The following is a 16100-nucleotide window of genomic DNA, read 5'->3' on the forward strand; positions in this document are numbered from 1 at the left end:
TGTCAAATAACCTAAGGTTAAATGAGAAATGGCTCTTGACATATTTGATTCAATACTCAGAAGCCTCCTGTGGGTTTCCTTCAGAGCATACATTGTGCTGCTCTGTGTGTATTTGTGTCTCAAAAAATAAAAGAAATACACTTTTTTTTTCCAAATCTGAAATATCCTCTTAAAAAGTTATTTTAACTTACTTACATTTCCATATTTTATCCAATTGTTAATGATGCTGCTCTTTTTAATGATTTCCATTTAAGAGCTTTAAGGAAAAAATCTATTCCATAAGGTTATTTCACAAACTAACAATGTTGTGAAAATCCAATTTGTTTGGTGACATCTTTCCCAATGGCTTCTCAGTGGCTGACAGCTTCTATCAGTCAAACACTAAATTACATGAAGTGTCACTGATGTCTCCATCATATCCAAAATCACTTTAGACTTCTGTAGCTTTGTAGCCGTCATTTTTCATTTATGCCTTTGGAATCGTACAAGCATATAGTATATGCACAGATCGCACACATTGAACCACATCTTAGACTCCTCCTTTTGAGGAATCTAAGATTCAGAGATCAAATGTGTCAAAGTCACCTTGAGCTCATAAATAGAAACATGGAGGATGACTACATCTTCCCTTAGATTTTTCTAAAAATAAAGGCACTGTTTCAGCTTTCTTAGACTATTTTCCTTGCATCCAAATTTTCTACTACCCCCACAGGTGTTTAAAGGTAAACTTCCTGACCATACCTACATTTTATTCCACCCAGTATACTCACTGGTGTCATAGCAATAGCCTATGGAAACAGCCTACCCACTGTGCAAGCTCTGCAGCACACTATCAGGCAAGGCTGAGTGACATGTAGTCAGAACATCCTTAGCTAGTGTTGCCTGATTCCACCAAGATCTATCACCAAAAGCCATACAGTACGGCCTGCGCCCATTTTTGCACTGCTTTCTGTGTATCTTCATACCTTCACATATTGCATTCCTAAAAAATCCAAATGGACACATGGCACAGGCAGGGATTCCTTTCTTGGGATGAACAAGTAACTGCAACACCAACATGCTGACACGTCACAGCTGAATGTCATACACTTTGCTGAAAGGACCACATGCCCATTTAGACAACAGCCTATAGAAATAAGCAATGATATTCCCCCAGGTAGACAAGTATAGCCTCCACTCTGCTGGTCTGCTCCTTCCTCTTCTCCCATGCCAAGTCTACATCCCTGTTCCAACACCATACCCTGAGCAAAGACCCTAGCTCTCAAGCAATCTAGATCTTCCTAGCAGGTGGCTGTATCAAAGCTTAGTCCAATACCAGCTAACAGCAGCGTGTTGCAACACCCCAGTTTGTGCATTCACTCACAATTGGGAATTTTTTCTCTCTCAAGTCATCCCCTGTGCCAAAAGGAAACCAAGCCACCAGCTGCATTTTTAAGCTCACCATAGCTGCTGCACATAGGAAGGGTAAAGCCCGAGAGAAGCTGTCCTCTTTAGATCACACTGCATCTCCTGCCATACGCAGATCTTGCCCTTTCCACTCTCCCTTCACTGGAACCCAAATTGCTTCCCCCCTTCCCTCAATGCCCTGCAGAGCAGCAACACAATCTGCTTCTCTGAGCTATAGAGAGCCTTCTCAGCCCTGAGGTGGGTGCTGGCTAACCCAGGCTGTGAACATGCTCCAGCAACATAATTTGGTATAAGGTATCCCAAGATCCCACTCCCTCTGCAGCAGCAAGGAGGATGGCACATTTATGAGTCCGCTCCCCCAGTTCACCCGGAACTGCAGACCTGCCAACCAATGCAGTCATGGCAAGCCAGACCAAACCCTTTGCCCATTTGTTCAGGAATGCAAAAATTTGGAATACTACCCAGATGCACTGATGTCTGAGGAGAAGGGTGGGTTAAAAGAGAGGGAAGAAAGTCTCTGCATGACTCCCAGTAGCCCTGTCCTTCCCACCACTCCAGTAACATTTCTAAAAGCAAAGAGGCCAGTTTAATTTTAAAGGACAGCAGATCCTGAAGTGCCTGTTCATGGGATGCTTTAAAAGCATCTTCACGGGGGCAGTTGAGGCTTGCACTGAGACTTGTTACAGTTTCTGATCTCTTTTTCACCAGAGATCCTTGGCAGCTCATGACAGAACACTCGGTGCCCATCATGTAGGTTATGTGGCAGAGTCATGGCATGTACCACATGTATGTAAATAAGAAAGCTAGGAAAGTCATATCCAGTATGCTGTGAGTGGCTGCAGAATAACCCATTCTGTCTTGATGTGTTCCAAGACAGGTGAACAGCTCTTCCACTGCATGAACGCTGCCTTCCACTATGCCCTGAGAAAGGGTGGAGCTCAGAGTCTTCTACAGGTCCTCTACAAATCAAGGCGCATTGACGCACATCTGCCCTCAGCTTTCCAGTCACTGTAGTGCCTCTCTTTTCTGAGACAACCAAAATCCTCTTTGATCAGTAGGAGAGGTTGTTCACTTAAACACAAAAAAAAATGATGAAACACTACCTTTCCTTCCCTGTATTTGTTTTCACTTTTCTTCTCAGCCTCTCAGTGGTATTAAGTATGCTGTTATTGTCTACACTGCTCTTCTGTAATCCCTTTGCAGTTAAATTGCTTCTCCTTTACTTACAAATGCTCTGCTTTGATGTCATTTTCATATTACTACAGAAAGGCATCGTGTTAAATCTGCTTCCAGAGCAACAGTTCAATCATAAAGCTCTAGAAGGAAAAGAATGGAAGGGAATGGAAGGAAAAAGAAGGAAAGGAATACCAAGGAAAATGACCATTAAAAAAACCCACAAACCCAAACCCATGAAACCCTTGTAAATGGCCTCTGTCAATGACACAAAGAAAAACACAACTACAATAAAATGTCTTACAAATAAAAGTCCAACTAAACCCTGCCCTTTGGCTGCAGGTGTAGTGTTGAAAAATGATTAAGTCAAAGCAGAAAAGTGTCGGTTTACATAGTAGTGGTGCAACAAGATACAGACATCATTGGTATGAGAAGGGGCTGTGGAACGGAATTGTTGAAATTCAAAACAAGGAGCCTGGAAGTAAAATGCTGAGGATGCAAGGCCTTGCCACCGGGAATCTTGTGTAATAATGAAATGCAGAATTTGACCTAGAAAGGGGCAAAAAGGACAAAGAGACAGGACACAAAAACCACTAAACGAACCAAGAAATTTGCTAACATTGTATGCATCTGGCCAAATAAAAAATTGGCAATTTATGGCAGCATTAGGAACTGCGTAACTCAAGAAAACAGATTTAAAATGTGAATGATACTCAACTTATCAGACACTACAAACAAACTTTCTAGCTCTACGTCAGCATGCTTCACCCCAGGGAGAAGATGGGATTTGCATGCTACTGAAAAGCCTCAAAAGCATAGTTTAGGTACAGCAAGAGATTCCCTCCATCCTTTCACACCTGGTCAGCTCTCTCCCCTGTTACATATCACTTCACCACAATGCCGATGGGACAGTCATTGACTGAACTAGCAGAAAATCTGTATTGCTAAAGTCACTATGATGCATTCTGGTTTTTAAATTGTTAACTTTTTGAATATAAAAGATCAAGTTTTATCATATAGTTATACTTCAATCACTACAGCCTTATCAATTTCTACAACTAATAATATAACTATAGACAAAAACGTCTCTTCTACATAGAAAATCCAGTGCAGAGTTCATAGTTCTTTGTTTCTTAAAGACACAAACCTGTATTTATACTATAATAAACACAACATACAGAAAGATATTGAAAACACAAATTGAAACATGACACACTCTCTCACTGTGAAAAGTCTTTGCAAACCTTCAGTGCTCTGTAAATAATAAATAACTAAAGCAGACGTCATCTCAGTAGGTTAATCATGAGTCGTAATGCCAAAATACAGAGTTTGCTCCAGCTACGCTGTGCTATCTAGTCCATGGATAAACAGGATTTCAATTTTAAGGGCTGTCAATCTTGCATGTTTTCCAGCTCTGGATTCCACCATATTTTATAAAGATGAAACCAGAAGCTGAGTGAAAAATAATTCAAAATGCTTGCAGTGGTGCTGCACAAAGGGCTTCCAGAGCAGATTATACACACTGTATTAATGCATACACTGCAAGTACAAAAACTGTGTCATGTGGAAAAAAATATAATACACCAAACCTGGATCAATGGAGACAACGCAAAGGGTCTCAAAACAGTGCCCTTTTCTACAAATTCTTTTGACATTCTTAATGATCAAGACAAGAAAAAGCAACCCATGAGACTCCAGGCAATTGAGAGATATCTGGAATGATAAAGGCAGTATCTGTACTGCAAAAAGTACGACCTGGGGGAGTGCAGTTGTGCCAGTGGGTGGAAGTTGAACCTTATTCCTAACTTGATGTATAACCCTCCCCCCTCCCCCCCCTAAAAAAGAGAGAAAAAAATATAAGAGATTAAAATTATAAATCTAAGACCATTTAGTTTCACACCAGGTGTTAAAACCCTGCTTCTAGTTGCCATTAATCTCTGAGATTTAACAACAGGCTTTAATGAGGAGACTCTCATTCTCTGTAGCAAGAAACAAAGGGTCTTTCCAGTAGACACAATGACCTCATCCATCCCTCTCTGACCCTCCTTCACCTAATACGCAGAGAAAAGTACAGCATAATTCATCACTTCAGCACAAAGCTTTTTTCAGCTTAGTGGTCCAGTTTCTGAAAGAGAATGAAGCTCCTTCATTCCACTCTGAAATTGCTATTGCTGCTTTGAAGCAATCCAGGTTCCTTTTAACAACTACTACTAACGAGCTTTCATTGTTATGCTTCATTTGTTAAAATTCCCCAACCCTAGCACGAAGGGAAACCTCCCATCACCGTGTAACACACCCACAAGGAAGACGCCAAAAGAGTTACAAGGGTGCGGAAGGACTCTCCTTCACAGATGTTCAAGCTCAAAGAATTAAGTGGGTAGAGAAACAGCTGACCTAAGCAATAATTTGTAATGACCTACATTATATTCCTCTTCCATTTTCCCTTGAACTGCTCTTATTCTGCAATTCCCCTCCATTTATCTAAAATCACACCCTTGTATCCCCTTTTCCTGCAAGAAAAATATTCTTTCCGTGGGACTCTGTACATCACTATTTGAAATATTCATATCATCTTTGTCTTTGCAAGTTTTTGCCATGTTACTTAGAAATCCTCCGAGTCTCCATTACAGCTGTTTTACTCTCATTTTTGCTAATCTTTTAACAAAATTAATTTTTACCATGAGCAACTACCCTCTCTAATCTAATGAAAAAACACTGTTCTCTCCTCCCGTGTTTTTTGATTCCAAGTCCCCTTGGAAAACTTCCTAGACAAAGTATAGATACTGCTACAGGAAATTTAAGGACTCATTAATACTTGCATGGATCCATCCATCTCAGGGCAATAAACCACTGAAAACCAAAGACACTGTTTCTCTCATTCTTAATATCCGCGTCTCTCTAAGCTCCTAAAATCCTGTTAATTCTTAAGAACTTTCTTCAGTAGTTTCTCCTCCTTGCTTACTTCTTCCCATTTAATTCCTTTAGTTCCATTTTCCTGTTTTCCACTAACCTTTTCCCATGACCCTCTCTCTTCCAGTAGCCTTATCTGTTTTGGCCATTTCAACTGCTATCATTATGCAACTCTGTCACTTTTAGCCTTGCCCCCCACCCTGATCATCATAATTCAAATATCTTGCCTCTCAAGCTAATTCACAAACACAAGTCTCTCCAAGTTCAACACTCTTTTCTCATTCTCTTTGTACTCTCTCAAGGCTTTGCCATTTCACCTTGCTTATCTCTTCCCTCAAAGTCTACTGTCTCTACACCAAAATGGGTGTCACTAGGACATACATAGTGAGAAAAGACGATTTAGTAATTCTTTACTCCCTGACAGGCAGTACAGGGAACAAAGTAAGAAAAAAAAAAAAAGTGATATTTTGGGGCTAAGAACTGAATTCTCAGTGAAACAGCCTGAATATATTAAGACAAAATTTAATTGTAATTTATCGAGTGCCAAAATAAGCTAAAAAGCATTTATCTTACAATGAGGGAAAAGGCTCTGAGCTCAGTGCAATACCTCAAATTACATAACAGCTTAATATTTTTAAAAATAGTTCTATCAACAGAGTTCTCTTCTGGGACTTCACCCTGCAACCTTAATATTTATAAAATAGTGTGTAAGAACCCCCACAGTGGGCCAGGCTGTATGTTTAGCCCAAATGGAATGACCAAAGCTCAGACTAAATATCAAGCCTGACCCACTACCTTATCTCCAGGAGCAGCCAAGAGCAGATGTCTAAAGGAACTGTGAAAACCATATAGAAATATTCTCTTCCACTCCCACCAAGGCACTCACTGCACAGCTTTCCACAATTTGCAGCTCAGTAACTTCCTTACCAAGTGGTAATACTTTTGTTTGTCACCTCTTTTTTTGTCCCTCTTTTTTTGACCACCTCCGTTTCCAACATTGTTCAGCAGCTCTTTATACTCATGCAGCACACACAGCATCCCACGGCAAGGAATTTCAGAACTGACTTGCACACTATGCAAAGAAAAACTTTTCCTAGCTTTTAAACTGCTCCCTGCCTGTTTCACCTGACATCTCGTCTAATACAAAAATAAATTGTCACCGAGTATTCATTTCCCATCCACACTCTTCACAGATTTTACAGACCTCTAGCATTAGCATCAGGCCACTATCTCTTTTCCAGTCTGCAGACTTCCATCTGGGTAGTTGTCCTCGCACAGAAGCTGCCCTGTGGATGCCTTCTGCATCCTGCTGCCTTTCTTCATTCTTGTTGCCCTTCTCTGAACCTTTTCCAGTTCTACTCCACTTGTTCTGAGATAAGGAGACCAGAACAGCACGCCATATTTAAGATGCAAAACCTTGGCAGATTTAGAGACTGGCCTAATGATATTTTGATCTCTCTCCTTTCAGAGCAACTCCTGATATAAATTTGCTTTTTGACTGCTACTGAAGTACAGAGATGATTTTTTTCCATTAAATTACTGCTTCTAGTTCCCAGATCTCAGGTCAGCTCAAAATATTTTACCATTACTGATCCTGAATTTCATCCACCATTTTAATGAGTTTTATAAGGTTCTTTTGCAGTTTTTCAGTCTGCTCCCTTTTCTTGTACCTTCTTTTGCCCTGAATAACTTAGTTTCAGAAAAAAGCCTTGTCATCATAATTTTGTTCCAAGCTACTTATGAGTATGAAGATCCCCCGGACACTGAGAGATCTCTGTGGAAATCTGTGATTTCCAACAGGTTTTTCTCCTAGTGTTTTGTTTCCTACCATTTAACCAATTATTTACACAGTTGGCAGTCCTCCCCCTCAACCTGTGTCTGTTTAGTTCCTTTAAAAGATTTTTGATAGGATATTGCTAAATCTATGTAGAACAATGTATCATAAAATGTCTTCCATCTGCATGCTGGTTACCTCCTTCAAAGGACCACAGCAGTTTAGCAATACTTGATTTCAAATCACAAAAACGCTGTCTGGAAGTCATCCAGTCTGACCAACCACTAAAATCCAGGGTAAATTAGGTCAGCTGTAGCTTTGTTCAACTAAGACTTGAAAGCCTCCCCCAGGAGATATGCCACCTCCTTTTCCCTGGCTAACTTTATCCAGTGCTACATCACCCTCTTAGTGAAAAAGATTTTCTTCAATGCCCAATCAGAACATTTCAATCTACAATCTATGTATGTAAACCCCCTGTTACATCATTTGCCACTACTAAGAAAATTGGCTCCATCATCTTTGTAAGCACCCTTCAAGTAGCTGATGATTAATATCAACCTGCTTCTAAAGCTCCTCTTCATTGGGCTCCTCTTCTCAGAAGTCAATTCTTTTTCAGTATCTCCATCATACTTATCCAATGTCATTTCTGAAATAGCTGCTAATCTAATATTTTAATTAATCCACTCAATTTTAACAAGAGATCTATTGGTTTCTAGACTTTCTGATTCCACATGAATGCTTACTAAAACATGGCATCAAATTAGACATCTTCAAGTTCTCAACTGCTGAGACACTTTAGACCAAGAAGCTGCATGCCATAGTCTGTAGCTGTTTTATTTTGCTTTTCCGTTGCTTAAAAACTTGAGTGAGCAACATCTGGATGTGTTAAATTTGAAACATGCAATTTGTTCCACAATCTCTCCTACAAATGCTTCCACCTGAGAAAGGTAATCTTATAAGCCTCCCATAAGAAGGGTTCCAAAACAGGAACCACCCCACGCTTTTCAGTGGTGAGCACATACACACAAGAATTGTTTAGTTTTCTGCCATGGCTTTATCTCAGATTGTTCATTTCATAATGTCATTATACGCAGGCCCCACAGACTCTTCAACTGGCTTCCTGCTACTGGTGTGGTTGAAAAAAGCATTTATAAATTTTATATTTGGCCTGATAGAGAGATTTTTTTGGTTCTATTTTCCTTCTTTGAATGCAGCCACAGCTTTTTTTAAGATGTCCTCTTGCTTTAAATAGTCTCTTCTACCTTGTCATTTAACTATACAGGCTTCTTTTTCTTAAGTATTTTCAAGACTGGTGGTAAACATTTGTGTGGAACCTCCAAAACAGTACCCTGAAATAGTGCCTCTGCTACCCACAAACACATTACTCTTGCAGTTGTCCTTTCATTTTTTCTTTAAACAAACATCCCCATTTTCACACAGTTTCCCTTTTTGAAGTTTACCGTAATTTAAGAGAGGGGAGAAGAAAGGAGAATTGCAGGTTGTTTTTCTTGCATTCTTCCCACTTCCATTTCTTGCATTTCCTAAGCTTAGGGAGGAGAGAAGGTCAGAATTCCTATAATGGTCTACAAAACCACCTCACAATCTTTTTCCAGACAGCATCTTAGAATCTCTCCATGACATCACTGTCTACTGACTGAACAAAATACAGTTTCTTACTTACCTTTTAGTTACCATCCCTCTGTAATCATTTACTGCCTCTGTTCAGCGTTTGTGCAGAACCTAGCACAGTGGGGTCCTGGGTCTACCTTGTAGGCTCCTAGGAGAAAAGAAAACATAAAAGAGAAATTGAAGAGACAGCTCATCAGCAATTCTTAGACATTTATAGCAGTCATAAAACATCTGTCTTTCAAGTCAATAAATTAGAAATGTAAGGCAGTGAACTGCACAGTATGAACAGGAACCAAACAGAAAGATGCAGAAAAAAAAAATAATTCTCTCAAATAACTGGCAGCTTGGGATGAGATTCAGAAGAGAGGAGTACTTGTCACAGAATTAACAAAATCCATGGGACGTGAATTTGAGAAAAATCCTCACTGTAAAAATCTTCCTTGGTGCCCTAACCACCACTAAAACTAAACACGCCTAAAACATGGGCTGAAATCTGGCCCCAAGTGAAATCCACAACAAAATTCAGGTGGGCAAAACTTTAGTGTTCTTTCTTACATGCTCTAGCTCTAGGCAATCCTGCTTCAGCAGGGGAGTTGGACTAGATGATCTCTATGGTCCCTTCCAACTCTAGAAATTCAGTGAAATTCAGTGAAATTCATCTTCCCATAAAAGAAAGTTCAAGAGAAAAATACAGTTACTGTCTAACGTCTCAAAACATTACAAACATTTTCAAGAAAAAGAGATGCATCATTAAGAACACGTCAAAGCATTAACCTGTTTTGTAGGAATGACGAAGACAATAAAAACATTAAAAAATTATCTTACTTATTATTCTTTCTGAAACAAAGAAGGTACTGCTAATCAATTAAGTGCTACCTTTACTTGAAACAAGACAGGAATCACAAAGCTGTTTCCTGCTCTCAACACCTCAACAAAAAGGTACTTCACTTCATAAGTAAAAAACAATATAGTCCTTCCAATTTAAGCATTCATTTCTTTGAGAATGTCTACTGCACAGAACAAATACAGTAGCAATGAACACCTCACCCTTGAACCTAATCAGAAGCAAGAGGCAAAAAGGAGTCATTGTTCCACTTTGTTTACTCACTTATATAAAGTGACTATACTAGATGAATGAAAGTGCTTGCAACTTTTTTCCAGTGCTTTTCTGACCTATGAAAGTCTCAGAAAATCTACTGAATGCATAAGCAGTACTGCATAAAAACATTTTATAACAAGGAAACATCACATGAGCAAGAAGAACTCTCCAGGTTAGACAACAAAGACTCAGATTCACTATGTCAAAATTTCTTGTGAACTCCCTGCTCTCTACCACCAAGTACTTCAGATTTTTAACAGTTACATATTTTCTTCTAAATTAAGTATTTATATCATACGCGCACATATACACACCCCTCCACGAAATTCAGTGACATCGAACTCTGCTGTAGTAGCTGCCAAGAGCAGATTTAGATAGTGTTCTCCATGGCATAGGGATCAAGTATAGCTAAGGGACAGAAGGTAACTTTGAATTTCATAGTCCAAGGTGGTAGGTGAAGTTTATATTGTTGAGAAGATATTGCATCACCTTTTCTTTGCCTCCCACTTTTCAGAAAGGCAGGACAAATTTAAATCTTGGGAGAGGATCAAGTTCTGCTTTTTATATTACTGCGTACCAGAGAATACTTGAACACCTCAGCACAACTCACCACCACCCGTGCACGTTGATGACAAATTACTCTGAGACATTCAGTCTTCCAAGTAATTAATTATAACTGTTACCATGCAGTAAGTTCAACCAACAACTACAAGCGACCCATCTCTATGATGCAGTGTGCTAGTGATTTATGTATGCGCTCACTACACCAGAATGAACAGTTGACTTATGATGCTTTGAAACATTACAAAGAAGGCTGTATACCTCAATTTTTCTAAACAAGCCTGACAGTACTAGTGCTTTCTATATGCACTTCAAGCCACCCATTGTCCCCTCACCACTCATTTCACAATTCATATTTCTACATAAACATCTCAGCTTTTATTTTAGCAAAATAAAAGTTTTAGAAAATTTATTTTTATTATAAGCTTAAGAATTTCCTAGACAAAACTGGAAAGCAAAGTCTAAATACACCTTACTGATTTAGGGAAAACATGCACACACACACAAAAAGAAACTCATAAAGCTTGGATTTCTACAGATTCATGTCTTGGTTCCCTTATATCTCTTAATGCAACCCTGCTGTTCTTACAACTGTGATGGCACTCATCAGGCACAATGCAATATATGCTGTGGGTTGGATAACATCAGAAATTAGCCTGAGTATTCATTTAGTAAAGCTAAAGTTAGCCTAACTCGGTCCACACAGCCCACACCAAACCAATCTTACAGAAATTAAGCTACCAAAATCAGAAAACCGACTAGAAAAAAAAACATTTTTTTAATTATTATTTTTTGGGGGTACATAACCATGTTTTAGTTTACCTTTGCTTAGGTTTAGCATCATTTGCTAAAGCAGAGAAGCTACATTGGCTGTGCTCCCTTATCCTTTCCTTTCAAAATGACTCCTGAAACTGATGACCAGTTTCAATCTAACACAAAACCTTTAATGAAAATACCAGGCAAAACAAGAGACAGAGTCACTTTCCAAATTGCTGTTTTTCCATACTCTCTGGATAAAAATATACGTTAAGTGTATACCAGTGGAAGTTTTCCAGAAATCTTCACTATATTTAATGATAAACTGATCGAGTGCTGTTTCCCACTGCTGTTAGAATACAGTATAGAAGCCGTTGATATGCATGATATCAAGCAGTATGATTGAATTTGGTGGGGGACATGGAGGAAGGTTTACAACCTTCACTGTCATATGGATACAGGCACCACTCTCACATCTGCCTAGTGTATTTGGAAAGATATTTGGCTACACGCAGAATTGAGCAAAGAAATAATCGTAGCATGTCTAGACACCATGGCTCGTCTGCAAGCAGAGACTTCCCACTCCTCATGTAGCTGCACGGCAGTGCTGAGGCAGCGTGCCACGGCACCAACCTGGCCTCACCCACTCACCTGGGAGCTTGTCCGGGCACCCAGCATTTACATACAATATCTAACGGCAACCACTGCACACCTCGCAAAGCAAAATAAGGGATAGAAACACCCCCGGTTCCACATTACTCCCCTCCAACAGCCTTGGCTTCTGCTCCACAGACATCATGACCCGAGTTAGACAAGCTGCTCCAAGTGACTTCTGATGATGTTGGTGAGGCTGAAGTAGAAGTGTCAGCAGCCCCAGGGAGATGGGGTTTTTCCCTCACTTCAGTGCTCTCACCATTTACACACAGGAGAACTGAGCACATACAAGTAAACTTTATGTACTACTTAAAATAGTATTGGAAAAAATTATTTGCTTTTGTTGCTATCTGGCAGCAGGAGAGAAAATCATGTCTAAAGTGAAAGTGCACCAAATTTAGAAGGAAGGAGAGGGAGGGAAAAAAAAATTAAAAAAGGATACAAATACTCTCCCTCTTCCTATCCTCTCAAAAACACCTGCATTATACAAATGTATCCCACTTACAGGGATGAATCAAGGATGAATGGTTAGAACAGCTGCTATATACAACCTTGTGCTCCTTCTACAAAGACTAACATTTCTCCTTATAATGTACTCTACCTAATATTACTACTTATCTCTCTCCTTTCATGCTGAAGAAAACCTCACATAAGAAAAGAGATCTCATTAAATCCAGTTTATTTGCTGGGCTAAAGAATGGATGTAGAAAATTGCAATTATTAAGCTAAATCTAAGCATAAAGAACATGAAAGGAGCAGAAATACCCTTCTTAAAAGCTGCATTTTGTTTATAGGCATTTCAAATCACAATATCAAGTAAACTAAAACCAAAACAAAATAAATGTAGGAATTCTTACAAAAGAAGCAGAACAAAAGAGAAATCAACAACATCCTTGAGCATGTCCCAGCCAAAACTGTTTGAGACCACGGAACCAGCCCACACAAATGCATCCCAAACAGGCAGACACACACTGCAGAGCAGAAGGTCAATGCATGGAGCACTACACCCGCTCCTGTACCCCTTCACAAGCATTGACCAATGCTGGGAAACGTCCAAGTCTTCACAGATGTGCCTTCTGGTTCAACTCAGAAATCACATCCAGGCAAAACAGGAGCAGTACCAGGTCTCCCTTAAGCTCCAGCATTGTTCTTTGCTGAACACAAGCTCCGAGTCATGAAGAACCATGGACATACACAAACACAGGCTCCCACGCACAAATCACATAAGCAATAGATGTGACTCATTGAGAGTTTGTCAGGCTTACTTCACAGGCATAGTAAATCCAACATAATCAGAACACAAGCTACTCATGGCCTGCATGAAGACCATCTTTGGAGAAAAGAAGAAAAAGAAGAGTCCCATCAAGCAGACTCATTCTACTTGCTGTAACACGTACCAACATTCAGGAGCATGAGCCCTGGTCATATTCTGCATACTGATAGCTATACTACTGGCCATGGCACCTTTTGTCCAGGTTTTCTGAAAGGGAAGGTCTTGACAAAGAAAATTAGGTTCATTAATTACTCACAGTTTTAACTCCATTTACAGTATCACTTCATTCTCCCATAGGACAAAATAAAACTAAATGGAGAGACCGAAGTGCCAGGGCGGGAAATGAATTGCTGACGGGAAAGCATAGATCAGAATACGTGAAGGCACCAGTCAGCCAGAGTTCTCTGGCTGAAAATTATAAAACAGAATGACATAACATTTATTTGGTTTTGCAGGGATTCAAGTAATAATAGTTCATTAAAAGCTGCTGAACTTGCCCTACTTACTTGCTTTAACTCCATCTAGGTCAAAGTGACAAGACATGTTAGTGTAAATTTAACCTTTTAACTAACCACCACAGATTTATAGTCCAAGAGCAGCACTTAGTTCTTGCCAAAAACCACAAATTCCCAAAATAGTAATTTTTAAAGTATAATATATTATTAAGATTGCTGACAGAATGAACAGTATTACCCAGTTTGAAATGGTAGAGATGGAGAAAAACAGCAATAAAGGAGAAATTATTGTGGTCTTGCTCCCACTGAAGTCATGTTCTTCATGAAGACTTCAAAGAGCAGGGAAAACATGGCCTTTATCCACCTTTCTACAAATTACACAACTGAGCATTTTTATTTAAAATAAATCAGTTCTGATACAACTCTGATCTCCTTGAGTTTGACAGCAAAACTTCTTCTGAAAATATTTATTCTTGAGCATGACACCATTTATTCTTGTGTTTTTCTGGTCTTTGACTGAAGTCTAATAGGACACTTCAAGTGCTCTGTTGCCACTGGTATTTGCTGTCTACATATCTCCAAACTCTTACGTGGTATCCTGAACCTGAAGTTCACTGGACTGATAATCCAGACAGCCTTTTCTAGTTGCAGATACTGACAAGAATAACACCTTTCAGCCAAGTTGTGGTAGTATTTATGACACAAGAGGCTGAGAGTTTCAGGACCAGAGAAATCAACTTTCTAATGAAAGTCAATGAAGAGAATTATTAAACAATGTAGCGTAACATACACAAGATTTATTTGTGTGTGTGTGTGTGCACGTATACAAGACTTAGATAAAAATCAATGTTTCTAGCATTTTTAGGTGTCCTTAAGATGAAACCCAATACATGTGTTGGGTTTTCTTTTTGTTTTTGTTTATTTGTTCCCCTGGAGGGAGGTAAGGTGTATTTTGTAATACTGCAGGAAACGTATTATGCAACAATCTTCTTGAGAAATCTCTTTTCTTCCACAAAATGCAACACTGTACTGCTTCTACCTCTTCTACAGTTTTCACCTGTAAGAAGAATTGTCTCAACATCACTCCACCCACCCTGATAAAAGCCATGGAATAAAATATTATTCCTCTTCTGGAATTCTGCCAAGAACTTCATGTCCTGTCTAACTGATTCTCAAATTTAAGTTGTATGCTCAAAACTGATCTTAGCATGTAAATCTTAAATTTCATTGATCACCATTTAAGTTCTTCAACATCTATGCCAATTTAGGAAAAACAAGGAAAACAGAATTCCCTGTAATCTATGCATTTAGTCTGCATGAAACCAAACAGTTCCTCCCTTTATTTCATTAAGCAGAATATGGCTATTTTATTTTCCAAAGAAGGGATGTAAGCTAAGAAAGGTAAAACCAATAGTATGGGTACCATAGTAGAGAAATTCTGAGCAAAAGCATCTTTAGATATGTAACCATAAAATATTATGTTTTACTTGACCTTTTGCAAAAGCCAGTGAACCTTTTCAATCTAGTTTTAAAAAATTCCAGTGAAGCTTAGATGGGAGACACCTTTTAGGAAAAAAGTCCACAACCCTCAGGAAAACTGGTTTTATTTACTATTCTCAAAGACATTTTCTGTACTGCAGGACACCAGCTGGTATATTTTCTGTAGCATAGTTGATTCAGAGACATCTGCTTGTTAGCAGACCAAGGATGAAGCTTGGGGTTACGAGATCTGGATTATCTTTCTAGCTCAACAACTGATTTCTGGTGCAGCCTTGAGAAATTTGGTCTGTCCCCACTTCACCATCATAAAATGTGAAGGTATCTTTTGACATATTCCAGTTTCTTTAAATAAATAATATATCGCAGCAAACTGCATTGTGAGATGCAGTTCCAATTAAGAGTGAACTCCTGAGTATAGTGACAATTTCAGGAAAGCTTTACGGTCGCGTTCTCTCAGTCAGAGCCCAACTGCCTTCTGGAGAAACAGGACTGAACAGATTCGTGTAGGTACTGCAGATGCCAAATAATAATGAAAAGACTAATCCTGAATATTGCAGCTGCTGATAATGCTTATTGCCTAACAACGCAGAAAGTATTACACTCACTATCGCCTACAGCATGCACTGCTACAGAGGAAAAAAAAAGAAATTATATGTAGTCTGGGAGAATCCAAGATGATAGTCTGAAGAGGAAAATAACTCAGCACATATAGCTTGAGGTTATGAGGAAAGCGTCTGCTAATATGCAGCAGGCTCCCATAATTGTGCAGCTGAAGTAATAATACCCCAACAAAATGCCATTACAATGTGCAGTGTTTAACAACTGTGCCAGTTTTCATGCATGTCGGTTTATTCCACAAGCTGGCTTATCCACTTTATTAGTCTAAATGCTCCAAAATGATTTAAAGAA

At 39.2% G+C, this 16100-nt stretch overlaps 1 long non-coding RNA gene across 1 annotated transcript in view; it reads right to left on the reverse strand.

Moving 5' to 3' along the window:
• LOC106887371 overlaps nt 1–16100 on the reverse strand; it is a 63764-nt gene that overhangs the window by 10224 nt on the left and 37440 nt on the right. The window contains exon 2 of the long non-coding RNA XR_001411867.1: nt 8946–9041. This is a non-coding gene — a long non-coding RNA (uncharacterized LOC106887371). The remainder of the gene's footprint in view (nt 1–8945; nt 9042–16100) is intronic.

Source organism: Calidris pugnax, unplaced genomic scaffold (genome assembly GCF_001431845.1).
Source record: "Calidris pugnax isolate Ruff unplaced genomic scaffold, ASM143184v1 scaffold8, whole genome shotgun sequence".
Classification (NCBI taxonomy): domain Eukaryota; kingdom Metazoa; phylum Chordata; class Aves; order Charadriiformes; family Scolopacidae; genus Calidris; species Calidris pugnax.